The sequence below is a fragment of the Octopus bimaculoides genome, chromosome 6 (genome assembly GCF_046866305.1).
Source record: "Octopus bimaculoides isolate indiv1 chromosome 6, ASM4686630v1, whole genome shotgun sequence".
Classification (NCBI taxonomy): domain Eukaryota; kingdom Metazoa; phylum Mollusca; class Cephalopoda; order Octopoda; family Octopodidae; genus Octopus; species Octopus bimaculoides.
In genome coordinates this window covers 59,151,840-59,165,920 of record NC_142933.1, presented here as the reverse complement: position 1 = coordinate 59,165,920, position 14,081 = coordinate 59,151,840, and positions in this window count along the sequence as shown.

Below are 14,081 nucleotides of genomic sequence, written 5' to 3'. Positions count from 1 at the left end.
TGCGGCAAAATCAAAAACATACCTCGTGCTCTCATTACTGTTTAGCAATAATAAAGGCCATCAGGCACAAGCGCCCACCGTTTCGTATTTTGTCTTGAATCGAGACTCTTTATTTAGATTAATAGAGATGTCTGTCCTCACTTTTGACATAGTCAGCGCCCATCTTAGTTTTGTTTCTTCCTCCAGTTTTCCTAAAATTTCTTTAATAAATATCACAAAAATTGTATTGTTGGTTCAGGATAAACTATAGAGCGTAGTAGTGCCATCAGCCGTGCTTTCCAGAGATACGCGCGGGGGTGACGAAACTGTCCTGCCCACGCTCATACAGTACTCGAGCATTGCTGACTTACGGAGTGCTGTCGAACAGCTATTATCACGTATAAAATGGATCCGGTTATCGGCCAACTCTACCGTGAAGATTGCTCCGCCGTCTTTGTTTGGTCGAGAACGGCAGGCAGTTTTCCTTTGTCTGGTAGCTATGGAGCCAGAGGTTGTCTTTCCTTCATTTACTTTCTCTATCTCACAACTGTTTTCATTCACTTACCTATTTAAATATTCATTTTTTGCTGATTTTAATTTATATGGATTCATTTTTATCTTATATTATAATTTTGAATTATACATATTTATATCTATATTTTATATGGTCATATTTTATAATTTTTATATATATATTTTAAAAATTAGATATCTTAATTCTATATTTTTATATGGTTTATATGGCTTGATATTTTGATATTTTTATTGCATATATATTATAATTCTCTTCTGCATCAGGGAATAAGCTACTCTATTCGTTCTGCATGCCCTTCTTTCTCTTCCTTTTCCCTTTTAATTTCCTCTTCTTTCTTTCTCTTCTTCCTTTCTCTTTTTATCCCCTTTATTTAGTTGTATTCTCTATCTCTCTATCTCTATCTTGTACCTAGGATACTTCCTTTTTATTCTTTTGCTTTCTCACTACTTCCATACTAAAATAATAAATTGCCTCGCCATCCATCCAACTTTGGACATAGTTATCTGTAACTTGATAAAATAATGTGTTCCCGGAGGTTCGGTTGTGGTTCTATATGAGCATCTGTATGAATTTGGAACTTCTATCGCAGGGCTCCAAACAATCGTAATGATGGAGCGTGCGCGGGAACTTCAATATAAACTTGTATTTATCCTTATATTTTTTCATTTGCTCTGGAGCTAATAACTGGTAATACTAGACAGTATAACAGTTAATTAACAATCATACATTTCCTGGTTGAAAGTCATAAACATAGAAGTTTAAGTGTGATAAAATGTGAATTTGGGAGGCAAAATATAGAGGAAAACTAGAAAGAAAAATGGAAGGAAGAATATTAAAAAGGTTAAGGAAGATGATTATAGGGGGAAAAAGAAATGAGAAAGAAAAGTGACGAATGAAGGAGGAATAGAACATAAAGGAAGACGCCATTCACAGTAAAGTTGTTTCCAAAGGTAGTTTGTGGTCTGGCGGTTGGGCTTTACATTTCCTAGTATGCTATGTGTCTTTTCATATGAGAGCAACTTCTAAAGCTTTATTTTTGGAGTTTAGGCAGGTATTGGTCCTTTAAGATCGCAAACACCCTAATACTTACTAGTGATGGATGTTGTGAAGAGAAATGAGATGAATATACATCATGTACTGAAGAAGAATGAAAATGACTGACAAAAGGAGTGCGAGAAATTAATGTGTAAGGAAATTGAGTAAGATGTGAACCAAAAATGACATAATGGAGGAGGAAATGAGGACGAGGTTTAAAAGATTTCGAAAATAAAGTGCAGTACAGGGAACAGTCATGACGCACGCAAGTTTAAGCCCTGTTTTTGCAAGGAAAGTAGGCGTAAAATGCTTTTTGTATTGTGTAAAGTTAAAACATAGTCTGGTTTTCACGTTTTTTATTATGGTGTTTTGACAAAATTAGCGCTTTCATACATAGTGTACTCATCAGATTTCAAATGTGTTTAACTGACAGTTGAGTTCTTGACAACTTTAGTACCTCTTAGAATGCTCCAATCAGCTGAATTTTTAGAGTACCTTTTTGATCAATTTGATACTCTTAAACATCACGGTTTTCCAGGTGTGCCGATATTCTGTAACTTGTTTATACTTATTAATCCACCCTCCTCAATAATCTACACTCTAGTCTTAAATTCACAAGAGAAATGAGCAACACAACAATTACCATTTCTTAACATAATGATAATTAAAAACAACACAACAATCACAACTGATATTTATTACAAAAGCACAGATACACACTAGTACCTAAATTTCAAATCATGCCATCCAACACACACAAAACGCAACATCCCGTACTGCATAGCCAGGAAAATCTGTACTATAGTCGATGATCCAAATACCAGAAGCACACGACTTATAGAACTCAAAGGATTTCTGCTCAAGAATAATTACCCTCTCCTACTTATAGAAAATAGCATACAACGAGCAAAAGAGATACCTATAGAACAACTTAGAGCAACGCGAAAAAGACGAACCCAACAAAGGAACACAATACTATTTCTAGTGACACACAATACGCAACACCAAAACATTTTTAACATCATCAAAACAAATTTCCCAATCATAAAACAAAGTGAAAAATTAAAAAAACATAATAAATAATCAAACACTTATCTTAAGCAAAAGGCAACCACATAACCTAAAGAAACTATTAACAAAGGCAAAATTCAACATGAACAAACTGGATAACATTCACAGTATCCAAGTGTAAATGTAACAGATGCGGAACGTGTCAATACATGCATACGGATAGACCCATTAGAATAAAAAATGGACAGATTTTTGCAAATGCAGATATGAACTGAAAAAGCAGAAATTTGATCTACTGCATTAAATGCCCGAATTGTGAGGAATTACATATAGGCGAGACAGAGAATGCATTATCGGAACGCTCACAAGACCACAAACAACAAATCCGGAACACCAATGTTCGCCAAATTCCATTGAGTGAACATGTAGAGACATGTACTCAGAAAATGTTTCTAATTTTTTCCTTTCCACAAACTACATGACACAAGTGAGGTTGGAAGAATGATAAAAGAAAAACAGTTTATTAAAATGTTCAAACCTGTTCTGAACGGAAATAACAGCAATAATGCAACAGCCGGTTAATGATGTGGATTAATAAATATAAATAAATTACATAATATCGATACGCCTGGAAAACAGTGATATTTAAGAGCTTGCGGATTGATCAAAAAAGGTATTCTAAAAATTCAGCTGGCTGAAACGTTCTAAGAGGTACTAAAGTTGTCAAGAATTCAACTGTCAGTTAAACACATTTGAAATCTGATGAATACACTATGTATGAAAGCGCTAATTTTTTTTAAATATAAAAAGTGAAAACCAGACTGTTTTAACTTTATGCAACTGATATACTATTCTATACACATTCACATAAATTCGAAACAAAACACACACACACATATTAATACATCTATATATACATATGTATTTAGATAGATAGATAGATAGATAGATAGATAGATAGATAGATAGATGAAATTTATAGAAAAACAAAAACGAAGGCAGGTGTAGGAACAACAAACAAGTGTATTAGTTTGACGCTCGAGAAAAATGGAGAAGCCTTTTACGTTTCGAGCCTACGCTCTTCGACAGATAAGACTAAGAGGAAATAAACAGAGAAAGAATGAAAAAAAGCATGGTCCAACATGGCGAATGATAGATAGATGGATAGATAATGTTAGGTAAGAAAACAAGGTTGTGTGCGATGATATCAAAATAGGAAAATATAGGACAAACGATGAGAGCACATAGCAAACAAAGTATAGAGACCAAAAGAAATATTATCCTTCATTTGCCGTCCATCTAGAGATTTTTGACATTTTGACACCTGAAAACAAATCCCTGACAACCATATCCAATAGTTGATGACGTCTCTAAGGTTGGTGACTCTGCCTTCGGAGACTGAAACTGCAAAAATCCCTTGATGAAAAGCTAACGAAAGTTAATTTCATGTCTTTTTTTCTTTAGTTTTCTCTTATATACTCATCGTTTGTGCTTAATGTCTATTTAGATATCAACGTATGAAATTTTTTTCTCTCTCTCTCTTTCTCACTCTATGCTTTCTCTCGTTCTTATCTACCACCTTCCTCTTCAAGCTTACAAGCTTACGTCTTCCTACTTCTGTTCTAGTCAATCATCTTCCTTTGTTCTTTTTGTTCGCCCAGCAAACACATACGTTTCTCCCTGTTCACAGTGAGCATCTAATCTTATATCCCGCTTTTTTCCAGCTTCGCACTAGTGTCTTGTGTTGTTTTGTTTTTGTCTTATTTGTTTTTGTCAAAAATCTCTAGTGCTATTTTTCCTTTTTTCTGTCCCACTCGCTAAGGCTTAACTACATATTTTCCAGTCGGCAAGACTATTTTTTCCTGTCTCTGGTGTCTCGTAATCCCCATAAACTGCATGTGATGGTTATTAATGCCCCGAGGATTAGCGACTCACTCCTCAGACGCCTAAGCTGTGAAAATTGCTGGATTGATAGCAAATGTATAGCAAGTTTTCATTTTTTCTATTCTTCTATTAAGAAAACTTGGTTTGTGTCAAATTTATTCCAAATTTCTGAAATTTCTTTTACCTTCTCTCTCTCTCTCGCACACATACATGCATACATATTTTCTTTTATTGTGTAGCTGGTTCTAGTCCTAGGACTGCGACTACGTTGAGTGCCACTTTAGACTGTTTACCCTATGGATGGTCACCATCCTAGATTCTATACATCAACTTTTACGCACATGAGCTCAAAGATATCATACAAATTTTAGAAGAAGAAGAAGAAGAAGAAGAAGAAGAAGAAGAAGAAGAAGAAGAAGAAGAAGAAGAAGAAGAAGAAGATGATGATGATGATGATGATGATGATGATGATGAGCAGAAGAAGAAAACGAAGAAAAAAAGAACAAAATGAAAATGCAGTAGTAGTAATGATAAAATTAAGAATGCTAATACTACTATTACAAGTAATGATAATACTCATGAATAAAAATAATGTGAAATCAAATAAAGAATGATAATGATGAAACAAGAATGACATACTACTCATCATAATAATATAATGTTAGAATATAACTGGCAGGAATATTCTTTTCTTTAGTGGCCAGAAGGGCCGAAAATAAAACAAAAGGGGCATTACAAAAGCAAGGCTCAAGCTGAACTGAACACAAAAACACATATAAACAATAAAACCAAAAACAATTAGCTGCAAAATTTAAACAATAACATTCTCCAAAAGGGTGCAATTTCATCCAGGACAACCAAGGAAGCCTCCACATCTTGATTACTCCGATCGCTAAGGGCAGCCCCCCCCCCCCCCAGGAAAGTATCCCTATCCCTTTCATCCCCTCCGGCTTACAGGCGCGTGTTCACAATAGGTCATTTCACACAGACCTTCCTCGCCACGCTCACCCATCTTTCAACAAAAATACTGAGGGCAGCACTTCCCTCTTCACTCTCATTTTCCTTTTCAAGCGAAACTTGAAAAAGTCGATGAGAGCTCGGGCGAAAAGGAAAGTATCTGTTTTCAGTCTTTTCAACCTCGTCCACCACACTAACTCTTTCACCATAGCCACCAGACAAATGAAAATTGCATGCCCTTCCCGACCAAAAAAGGCGGTGGTATGCGATGGACTCGGCCGATAACTGGATCCACCCTACATGCAACAACAGCTCTTTGACAAAGCTCCATAAGTCAGGAATGCTCGGCTACTGGACGAATGCATTTAGCACGGTTTCCTCGCTTTGCACAAATCTCGGACCGGTCTATCTGACAGCACTTTTGTGCCTGTAGAGCTTATCTCGAATTGGCAGAATCCCTCTCCACTCTGGAAGTATTGCCAGGCCAAGGATTTCTGAAAATTGTCCATAGACCCCGGCCCGAAAGTCTACTGGAAAAGACCAGTTAATTGATTTTCCCCCCAATTCCCAGAGTTTCCCAGGGGACGCCGTTGCTCTTGTCCGCTACTAATCCCCTATATAATCCCCTGTAGAACTTCCACTAATTGTATTGTCTGACTGTCAGAAAGCACTGTGAGCGCTTGCCGACACTCCAGGTGCAAGCACCATGCCTAGGTCTATACTTGGTCCAGGCCTGTAGCTCCATCAATGAGACGAGCTATGGAAAATCTTTTTTGCGAAAGAGCAAGTCTGACTAATGGTGACCACATCTACTCACTGTCAAGGAAACGCTGAAGATGTTACATCCTCAGTGCATGTCTACAAATCATTAGTCATAGCATTCTCAGTTCTCCTCTCAGCTGATGAGAGGAACAGGTTCTTTCCACAGAAAGTGAAAGATCAAGTGTTCCAGCTTGATCAACAACGAAACAGTGCAAGGGTCATCAGTCAAGCGGTAGTAGATATCAGATGCGATCTAAGCATTCCTCCAGGGACAGTTTCCTCTTGCCCCATTTCTGGATGAGACTAGCCAACCCCTACAGTTCTTGTCCACCTGGGGGTCCGGTCTCAAACCAGACCTCAAGAAATTTAACCGGTCCTTCCATCCAGCACGCTACGACGCTATCGGCTGGCACGGACCTGCCGCACCAGGTGCGGAGCTGCAGGACCACTGACTTCTTCCAGTTAATCTTTCCTCTTGTTACCACTTTGTACTCCCTCAGGGTTGTGTCGATCACTTCGATTTCCAAGATGTCCGGCATTATTATGATGATGTCGTCCGCATAAACTGACGAATCTTCCGCCTTCTAGTTCATGCAGGATGCCCCTCGAAATATCCAGTTTCTGCAGAAATGGCTCCAGAGCCAGCACGTACAGAAGGGGCGAGAATGGGCATCCTTGACGGACTGAACGTTCAATGCTGAATGATTCCGATAGGTGCCCATTTACCAAAGAGATGTTGCTGTGCATTGCAGCTATCAAACCTCTAGAAATAGGATCGAAACCGGCTGCCATGAGGACAGCCGCCAAGTATTGGTGGTCGACTCTATCGGAGGTTTTCAATTGATCTAGTGCGTCACCGATCAGTCTATCAACGACAAACGCCAGTGTCGTGGATAACACCCTGGAGAAAAATCTTGTAACCTGTATTTAGCAGTTACAGGCTCACAGTACTGTGAATTCTCCCATTCCACTGCTAATTGCGGTAGACATCAACCAAGGGACTATCGAACGAGTCTAACATGCTCAGAACAGGACCGTTCACTCGGACCATGCTAGCCACATACACTCACCTTTTAACACTTCCCTCCCCACCCTCACTTGCCTTTTCAAGTGTAAAATTGATGAGAGCTTGGCCGAAGAGGAAGGTGTCTGACTTCAGCCCTTTCAATGTGGTCCACCATAAAACATCTTTCGCAAAAGCCACCAGGCAAATAAATACTGCCAGTCCTTCTTGACCAAAACAAGGCTTCATGGTGACCTTCATAATGGACTCAGCCGAAAGTCAGATCCGTACTACACACGACAGCAGGTGTTTAACACAAGCCTACAAGTCAGCAATGCTCTGGCATGAGATAAGTGCGGGCAGAAGTTTCGTCGCTCTGCGCGCATTTCGGGCAAGCCCTAATGATGGCATTTCTATGCCTGTTGAGTTTATCTCAAACCGGCAGTTCCCCCTGGTAGCACAGCGAGGCCAGTGCCTTCTGGAAATTATTCATGGGCCCCGGTCCAAAAGTCTTCCATTACAGACCAGCCAGTTGATTCTCATCGACACCAAGACTCTCCCTGTGAATATTGTTACCTTTGCCCTTCTCGAAACTATAGAAGGCCAAGTGGAATTTCCACCAATCGCATTGCACGACTGGCAATGGACTGTGAGTGTCTGATAGCATTCTAGGGGCCAGGCCTTGGTCTATGCTTTATCCAAGATTGCGAACCAGTCAAAGAGACGAGCTGCGGAAATGTGAGTCTGACCAACAGTAACCTGACCTGTTTATTGTCAAAGAAACGACGCTGAAGATGTCGTAGCGTCAGCGTATGTCTCGCATCATTAGCTACGGCATACCCAGTCCTCCACTTAGCGAGTGTTAGCAGCAAATGAAGCGCCTGAGAAGCAGAACGTTCCCTTCTTCAGAATGGCCAGACGTGAACTGAGGCAAGGCATGAAGGTCAAGCGGTAATCGATGACGGAGATGATATGTACGTTCACCACCTCTGCTCAACCTTTCACTAAAGGCTTTCCCTCTGCCCATTTCTGATGAGGTTGGTTACCCTGCTCGTCACCTCCCCCCAGTTCTTGTTCATCTTCAAGTCCGGGCCAAACCAGACCCCTAGCAATTTAACTGGTTCGTCCATCCAGCGTCCCATGACGCTACTGAACGATATGAATCAGGCTTTTCAGATGCCATACTGACTTCCTTTGGTTGATTTTTCTTTCTGTCACCACCTCGCATTCCTTTAGAAAAGTGCCGATCAGGCGTGTGTGCCTGGCGGCTGACACTTTAAGGTATCGCTCTCCATGCATCCCGACACTGTTCCTGTACAGCCTAGTTCACGTGGGGTGCTCTTTCACGTCCCCAGAAGTAGCTATGGGGCCCTGGTTTCAGGCTTTGAGGAATGTGGAATCACCTCTTAGCCACTATTGCTGGGTGCAAGCAATAGTGACCACCTATTGCTGGTCTGCTCTTGCCCGGAGTGGTAGCAGCTGTAAGGGTCCCAGCTATGAGTTAACTAGCAAACCCCACCTGCGACTGGGCGGGGGGCGGTAGAATGCACCGCCGTACTCCCTGAGTGGCGTAAGAGGCAACTAAAAGAGGCAGGAGCGAGAGCACTGGGAATCCTCTCCTAGTAAATCCATGTTCCTAAAAAGACGGTAAGAAAAAGACAAGGGGTGGGAGAAGGTTAACACCAATCTTATCCAAGTATTAGGGTCAGGGAATGTGCGTGGGTGTAGTACAAGTGAGATAAAGAGGAGAGAGACAGGGAGTGTGATGAGGAGGAGAAGGATGGATGCGCTGGCACTGAGCGAGACTAAGATGAAAGAAATGGTAAGTATTAGTTTGGGAATGTGACTAGACGAGTGTTGGGAGGAGGAGGGCTCGCGAGGGCGTGGCATTGCTGGTGAGTGAGCGTGTGAAGAGTCTAGTGAAGTGGAGGGAAGTGTCTTTAAGATTAATGTGGGTTAAGATGAGGTGGGGAGGCGAGATATGGGTGTTTTTTTTAGTACATATGGTCCAAGGAGTGAAAGGAGTCTGGAAGAAGTAGAGAAGTTCTGGAGGGAATTGAAAGAGGTGGTTATGTGGTGATTTGAATACGCGAGTGGGAAATGAGGAAGAAAATGTAGGAAAATATGGAGTTCCTGGTCAGAATGAGAGTGAAAGGGGGTTGTTGGAAATGTGTGTGGAGTAGGAGTTGGTGGTGGAGAATATTCTTTTCAAAAAGTGGGAGAAGAATAAGTTCACGTGGTGGAGGGTGGAGGGTAGAGGGAGGAACAGAAGTGGATAGGATCTTGATGGACTATATATTAATTGAGTGATAGGATAAGAGAGTGGTAGGAAGGTTGGTGAATGTGCATATAATGAGAGGTGAAGGTGGAGGAGTGTCAGATCCCTTCTTAGTACAGAATAAGTTGAAGGTATGCTCAAAATGGAATGCTAGACGAGTGACAGGGAAGAGAGAAGTTGTGAAGGTGAATGAGCTGTATAGGAGAGAGAAGGAGTAGTTGTATATAGAGAAATTGAGAGGTGAATATGAACATGTTAAGAAACGGGAGGTAAGAATTGTGGAGGAGTGGGAGGCTTTTAGAGAGGCAGTAATGAGATGTGATCCTGTGTATGTGGTACACGAGTGGTTGGAATGGATGTGAGGAAAGGTAGTGAGTGGTGGAATGCGCAGGTAAGGGATGCGGTGACAGAGAAGAAAAGGGCATTTGAAGAGTGGTTGCAGAAAGGGGATGAAGAGACTTATGATCGCTACAGAGAAATGAAGAAGAGGGTAAAGAAAGTGGTGAGGGTGGCGAAATGGGAGGCGAGTGAAAGGTTCGGGAAAAAGTTGAGCGAAAATTTTGTTGGAAATAAAAAGATGTTTTGGAAAGAGGTACAAAGGGAAAGAAAGGTGGTTGGAGGAAGGAAAGAAAGGGTGAAGGATGTAAATGGAAATTTGTTGAAAGGAAGTGAGGATGTACGAAGGAGATGGGCAGAGTGTTTTAGTCAGCTGTTAAATGTGGAAAATGTTAGGGAGGCTAGTATAGTGATTGTAGGCTTTCTGGTAGGCACTCATATATGTGAAAATTCATTTTCTATATGAAATTCCTTGGGGGAAACCTTGTAATAGCCTTTTCGAGGCCGTGATGCTAGGGTTCCCAAAGTCATGTAGGAAATGCTCTCTCTTATTTCCTTATAACAGATATTGGTTATGTTGTCTTTGAAAATCTCCCTGTCTCCTCTTTGTGCTATGTAAGAAAGTAGTTCGTTTTATTAACACAGTTGCAATTTGTTGTTGTTGTGGATGTGTTTCAGCTTGTGTTTGTCTTCTAGTATGTTTGTTGTTGTTTTGTTTGTGTATCTTCTTTTTGTTGCTGTTAGTGGAGGTCATAGTGTATTTGGTGTTTGGAATCAACAATGTTCTTTGTGCTTTACTTTCCTTCTCCAGATTTTTTTTGCTTTTCCCTTCCACCCTCACCCCATTCACCTTACATGATGTATGATTGGAAGATTCTGCCTCGGATGTAAGGGCATGTTTTCTCTTGTGATTATATTTTTGTTTTGCGTGTAGGTATGGGGTAAACAGGGACAGAAGGAGAGAGAGTAGGGTTAGGATTCCCTGGGGGGGGGGGGGGGGAATTATCTTTTGAGTGTCAGTATTCTCTGCCACATCAGTTGCTACAACGGATGGAATTGATGTTGTTACTTGATGCTGGTGTTACGGCTGTTGTTGTTTCGACTGTCTCTGCTGCAACTGTGAGTTTTGCTGACCCAGATTTTATCATTTTTTCTCCTTGCTGCTACAGCTGGTACTGCTTCAGTTGTTGCACAATCTCGCTCTTATTGCTGTTGCTACTGTTCTGTTGTTATGTCCGTGATGGTGTCTGCAGCAGTTAGTCTTCCTTTCCCCTTTCTTGTTTTGGTTGTGTGGGTAAAACGCTCGTTGATTTTTCATCATTCACAGACGTGGCATTTCGATTGTCTGCTATCTCCAATAAGGCGTTACTCTGCTCTATTCGGCAGGGAGATCAAATCCGGAATCTCCAGCTGGTTAGGCTTTTCAAAAAGAACCTCCAGCGTGGTCCCAGTCCTGCGATCCCTCCTTGTTCTTTTAACATCATGAGAGAATCACTGCCCTCAAGGACTATGCATTCAAGAATCCACCAAAGGTCTAATTTTGTTGGAAACCCCAGTATAGTTATCTTTACTACCCATCTTCCTAAATGAGCAGGAAAGAGAACAAGAATCTCGTTGTAGCGGGCGGCCACTGAGTGCTGGATTGCAGGGAACTCAATCTTAAACAAGACCATGACTCCGCCGAAATATCTTGCCCTAGATGTTCTACTTACATCTTAGGAGGGTTCTTTCTATTTGGGTATTTGTGGAAGTCTCCAATCGCTGGGATTTAAGACACATGCATTTGAATGGAACAGTTTTCTCGGTAGTTACAGCAAGAGTTTCAGAAGGGGATGAGCAAGGTCTTCCCTTCTCCCTCATTTTTTCTAAATTGAGCTACATCCACCAATTTTGAGGTTTTGTTGCCGAGAGAGAGAGAAAGAGAGAGAGATATAGAGAGAGTAAAAAGTTCTTTTGTGGCAACCACACCAGTGATAGATGTTTTGCAAAGAAGTTGCACATGCCAGTGCTACCAGTCGAAAGCTTTGCGTACCAGAAGCCAGTAAGTGTATGGAGTCATCAGGAGAGAATGCACGCCGTTTCAGGGCCTACCTCTCGACGGCATCATTGCGCACCGCACCCACCTCACTGATATGAGGCGGGCCTCATATCAGTGAGGTTGTTTGATAACCCAACTGGTTATCAAATAAAGCTCAGTATTCTTCTAGCCATCGCTCATCGTCTCTTTTTATTATTGTTGCCGTTGGCGATGCTGTTACAGCAAAATATGCTGAATACTGTTGTGTATGTCATAGAATAATTTCTCCCTTTTACAATGACAGCGAGTTAAATACACTTGTCTCATTGGTGCACAGCATTCCGGGACACCCGTGCTTCCAAATGTTTTGCCTTAGAAAATTACTATTTTTAAATCTCACAACGTGAGATATTTAGCAACAGTATTTTGTAGTAATAATTGTCCGCCAACACAACATGGCAGTCCTGGTTAAGGACGAATGTTGCTGTAATTTAGCCCCATGAGACATCGTCTCCAGCTGGCTATTAGACACAATCTGTGTCCTTATATTTTCGAACAAGGGAATCTAGTACCCGGACTCAGCTCAAAACAATATCTGTGTATCGCGATTTCATCAGCACAGAATAATTCGGCTAAAGGTGTCGCTGCCAAATTCCCGTTCGAAATGTATAGTTTTCAAAGTGACAACTAGTCACTGATCTATAAATTAGAAAATATAAGGACACAGATCGTGCCGTATAGCCAACTGGAGACGATGTCTCCTGGGGCTAAATTACAGCAACATTTGTCCTAAACCAGGATTGCCATGTTGCGTTGGCGGACAGTCTTTACTACATGTTTTGCCTTGTTGCTACTGTTCCACTGTTGCTATTTCTGTCACTGCTGTCTCCAATCCTTTTATTACCACTAATGATGTTCGTGCTGCTACTACCGCCATTGTTGCTTCCTCTACCAGTGCTGCTGCTGCTTTTGTGGTTACTACCTGCCTCTCATGCACAGATCCAAAGTTCCAACAAAACTCGAGTTAAAAGAATAAGAAAAATAATAATCATTATTTGCACCGTGCACAGTGCTATTTGGAATGAATGCTTGCATATTTATTTTTGATACGTCTAGGCAGAAACAGATGCAAAATATGCTAAGTACGTCAAAGGAGAATAACTTCCCCTTTTACATGTTCAACACATTCAACTCATTGGCACATGGCATCCTGGGACACCAACAAGTTGTCACATCAGCCTGTAATCGAGCTCTGAGACTAAGCAAAGCCACTGATTTTATTTATGCTTTCAGCGAACAAATTGTTTGCTGCTCAGTGCATCTGCCAACCGATAGAAAAAATTATTATTTGCACCATCTACAGCAAGATCTGCAATGAATACTTGCATATTTATTCTTTACACATCTAGGTAGGTTGAGACGCAAAATATGCTGAGTACTGTTGTGTATATCATAGGACAGGCGTCGGCAACCTGAGGCTCACGAGCTCCTCCCATGCAGCCCGCAGCGTCTTGTCCGGATTTCCATTAGGTGCGGCCCGCGACCCGGTGGGATTTTTTTAACCGACAGCAAATTTAACAGAGCCAGTCAGCGGCCGTCTTCTCCCCAGCCAGAACAGTGTCCTACTTTCATGATACTGACATTGAATAAACGTAACTTTATTTTTTCGGGTTTGAAGGGGGGTGCGGCCCGCGGCCTGGTTTAGGTTGCCGACGCCTATCTTAAGAGAATAACTTCTCCCTATTACAATGACGGCGTGTTAAATGCATGCATCTCATTGGTGCAGAGCATTCTGGGACACCTGCGTTTCAACATGTTTTGCCTTGTCTGAACACAGAGTAAACAATAACAATACAATTATAAACAATGAAATTCCCCAATAAGAAGGAGTTCCATCCAGGGGTAGCCAAGGAACTCCACAGAACTGGTGTTACTCTGCTCACCAGATGCACTATGGTAAGCGCTCCTCTTTCCTCCGTAAATTCCAGCCTACAGGTGCATGCCTAAAGTGTGTGCTTTTGCTCAGGCCATTTTTGTTACATGTACCCATCTTTCGACAAATTTACTGTGCAACACCACCTCCCTCTTCACCCTAACTTTCCTTCCAAGTGGAACCTTTAAAAGTAGATAAGGGTTGGGCCAATGAGAGAAGTGCTTGTGCCCTTTCAGTCGTGTCCATCATATAACCTTTTACGCTGTAGCCACCAGACAGAAAAAAAACTGCTAAACCTTCCCGACCAAAGGAAGGAAAAAGAATGATCTTCACGATGAAGTCCGGCAATAG